Here is a 4,023-nt window from a genome sequence, read left to right on the forward strand (position 1 = left end):
ACCTCTCCACTCAGTCCAGGCCTGTAGAATCTCAGGCAGAGCTTAAGAGTAGATTTAAGTTACTCATTAGGAAGAAATTCTTCACCAGGAGGATGGTGAGACACTGCCACAGGTTGCCCAGAGGAGCTGTGGATGCTGCACTGTTGGAAGTGTTCAAGGCCAGGCTGGATGGGTCTCGGAGCAACCTGGTTTAGTGGGAGTTGTCCCTGCCTGCCCATGGCAGGGTTTGGAACCGAATGATCTTTAAGATCCCTTCCAACCCAAACCATCCTGGGATTCTGCCTCACTCCTTCCCAGCCAGACAATCCACCTCCCTGCCAGGATGGAGCCCATCAGCTTCCTGCTGTGCCAGGTGACAGGCCAGAGCCCAAAGGGACAGGACTCCTGCGGGACGGCATTTCTGGGCAGAGGGGGCCAGGGCTCCTCCTGCTTGCCCGGAGCAGCCTCACACTGCAGCACTATCCTTGTACAAGCCAATCCTGCTGCAAGGGGCCTGACAGGGCCTTCCCTGCAGAAGGACCTGAGGACACTTACAATTTCTTTCACCGCGTTGTGCTGCTCCTGCGCGGCGGCCGTGAAGGGCAGGAGGCTGCCAGCCTGGCCAGAGCTGCCCCCTCGCTCTTTAGAGTCCTTGACAAAATCCACCTGCCAGGGACAGACAGCTGGGTGTTACTCTGTGAACACACCAGTGACAAACCTCCTGCAAGACTCTCTTTGGTGGAGAGGTTACCTCGGAGGACAGGCACACGTATCTGTTGAACATGAGGAAGAAGGGGCTGTACTTGGTGACCGAGTTGACCGAGGTGCGGAAATCGAAGAGCACGGGGTCCAGGTGGGTGTCCCACTCCCCGGGCTTCTGGTTCACCACGTTGCAGATGGAGGATCGCAGCACCTCGGCGCTGTGGGCGTCCAGCCCCACCCAGCCAGCTGGGTCTGCCGGGGTGAGGATCTGTGAGATGTTCCAGCGCTCACACAGAAGCCGGCTGACCTGCGGGGGCAGCGGGGTCAGCCCCGGGCAGAGCCCGCGGGGTTTGCACCGCAGCAGCTGCAGCCTCCACAGAGGGGATGGCACTGAGCCCGGGCTGGGAGACGCTGCTCTCACAGGAGCTTTCCTTCTGAGCAGAAAGGCTAGAGGACTTGCACCACAGGACCAGAACCATAAATCCCTAACGGGGTGAAAGCACTGGCAGATCATCTACTGCTGGCAACAGGGAGGAGGCAGCACCAGCTCCTTGCCTCTCCTACATGGCACACTGCAGCTCTGCCTTTGGGACACACTGCCCAAAGAAAAACCTGTTCAAGATCACATCGCACCACCCAGCACCTGACCTACCTCCTCACAGAAGTCCCACGTCTGACTGGCATAAATGTTCTTGGATGCTCCAAACCTGAAAAAAAGGACACGCAAGTGGTTTTACTCCATCAGCTGCAGGGCACAGCCAGAGGAGCTCAGTCCTCACGGTAAATGTGACACAAAAGGGACAGAGACCCTCCAGTGGAGCTGGAGCTAAAGAGGCTGGCATGACCTCACCTCCCTGAGGGCAGGGAGGTGTCTGCTGGCTCATCTGTTCCAAAGCAGCCCAGCCTGTTTGCTTTTGAATGATAAGGCAATAGAAGAAACAAAGAGGGGTGTTTGCTCTGAATGCAAATCTCTGCTGGGCACGTGCATTTTCCACAAGGACAAACTCAGTAGTGATATGCACCATGTGAATGCAAAACAAACACTTTCTAGGAGGGATCAGGGAATGATTTTAAAACTTCTGCAGAGAACTGGGGCACCAGCTCTCTTGGCCTTGGGGCTTCTCAGAGAAGCCCTTCTGCCTCTTTTTCCCTCCACTGATAACAAGAGGGGAACAGGCTCCTCCTAAGTACTCTCTAAGAGCAACTGAGAGTCCCTGTTCTGCTGGAGAACTATCTCATGGGCACAGAGTATTTTTGCAGCAGACATGCCAGCATGCTCCATCTCACTGCAGAGGTGCAATGTAACCAACAACAGAGGAGCTCACCTGTAAAAAATTGTAGCTAGGGCTTTAGCCACTGACAAGGCATCTTTCTTCTGCAGAGGAGCAGCCTCAACCCACTTAGAGAAGTAGTCAGTCACAAGGAGGATGTGTGTGTTGCTCTGGCTTGTTTCAGGAAAAGGTCCTGCATAAACAAGTATCAAGACAAATCAATGTGATGCTGTAATGTCACCCAAATGGGGAAAGTTAAAAACCCTGCCCAGCAAAACAACCACTGCAAAAACGACCACGACTCTTCTGCAATGTCATCTGGCCAGCACACTCCTGTGACCTTTGTCAGCAAAAACACACCCAGCACAGTCTCAATGCTGGGAAGCAATGCTTGCCCACAACTCCCATTGTGCATGGAGAGGGAGCCGAGCCAGCCTCAGGGATCAGGTTGCATCCTGCCAGGCTGCTGTGGCCTCCTTGGCACCTCCTCGCAGCAGAGGTAGCCAGCTCTGGCTCACGTGTGGCCCTGGGAGCCCTGGAGAGCCTGTCGACTGCAAACACTCACCGTGAATGTCTAATCCCAGCACTTCCCAAGGTGATTCCACTTTGACAGGCCTCACTTTCCGCGACACGTTCTTGTTGTGCTCTGCGTTCTGGCACGTCTCACACATCTTGATCTGGGAAGGGGAAACACAGATCAAAGGGCTTGAAAATCTGCTGGCAGGTTCAGACTGGGCAGGTCACGAAGGGATGAGGGACAGCACGTCTGAGCAGTGTCCTGCTACCCAACAAAACCAGCAGGATGCAAGGACAAGAGCACAGAACACAACAGCTCGATGCAGCTCACCTTCCAGAAAACTTACCTGACAGCCTCTCTGACACAATAACCAATTTTCTCACCATGGCCTATAGCTAAAACATTCCTCACCTTGTTTTTAGGCAAATCTTTATTTTTAACTTCTACTGCTAGACATATCACCAGCCCCAGGGTGCTGGAGGAGCACAGGTTGCAATGCAACCACACTTCTTCAAACCACACTGTTGCAGAGCCCTGCTGCAGGGAACTGTGGGCAATAAAGCAGGTGAGGAGAGCCAGTGGGAACACTAAACTCCTCCCATTGCTGTAGTTTAGGGAACTGGGCAGCTCTGGCAGGAATCCAGCCTGCTCAAAGCTAGGCCCAGGAACACTGCTCTGAAACAATCCCACCTTCCCACGCTGGCCAAAAGGAGGGGGCCTACCTGAGGAGGTTTCCTGACGCTCTGGGGAAAGACATCCAATCTATCCAGCTGTCCCAGGAGGCTCCAACAGTTTCACCTGCAGAGTTACTTAGTGCGTGGCTTCAAAGCAACAGGCACTGGAAACAGCATCATCCCTGCACCAGGGCTCTTCTAGCTGCTCCCCTGGGGCTGCTGCCTGCACGGCCTGGGAAACACTCGTGTCATTGACACGGGCAGTGCTCTCAACTTACCCAGTCCACAACATCCTTCACGATCCCCAGCCAGTAGTACCGGCTCTGGATCCGGTGCACGGTCTTTTTCTGGCCCAGGTGGTTCCCGATTTCGGTGAAGTGACTCTCCAGGAAGACCTGGCGCCTCCGCTCGGGATCCACAATCACCTCCCGCTTCTCCTCCTTCTTGGGGCCCACGTAGTAGAGGCAGCCACCTGCAGAGCAGAGGTTTAGCTAAAGGGAAACACTCACAGCCACCTCAGCTGCTCAGACACAGCAAAAGGCTCATTTTCTGTGCTGGGAAGAACAGGAGAAACCCAGCAAAGCGGGAATGTTGCCTCAGGAGCTTCAGCAACGCCTCTGGAGAAGGTTATGAGCTGGAGTCACCCCCAGATAAACCCTGGGATCTGAGCAGAACCCTCCTCCCAGCTGCCCTGGTCCCCAGAGGCAACCCCGGCAGTGACACCAAGGCACGGAGAGGGCACAGGGGCCGCCCTGCGCAGAGGGCAAAGCCGCGGGGTCCCTGCGGGGGCTCCAGCCCTCGGATCATCTTCATGTCCCCGGGTGCGGAGGGTCCCGGGGCTCCCGGCCCTCCCCGCTGCCGGGGCTGCCCCCGGGGCCCC

The sequence above is a fragment of the Chaetura pelagica genome, unplaced genomic scaffold, assembly GCF_000747805.2.
Source record: "Chaetura pelagica isolate M959 unplaced genomic scaffold, ChaPel_1.0 scaffold618, whole genome shotgun sequence".
Taxonomy (NCBI): Eukaryota; Metazoa; Chordata; class Aves; order Apodiformes; family Apodidae; genus Chaetura; species Chaetura pelagica.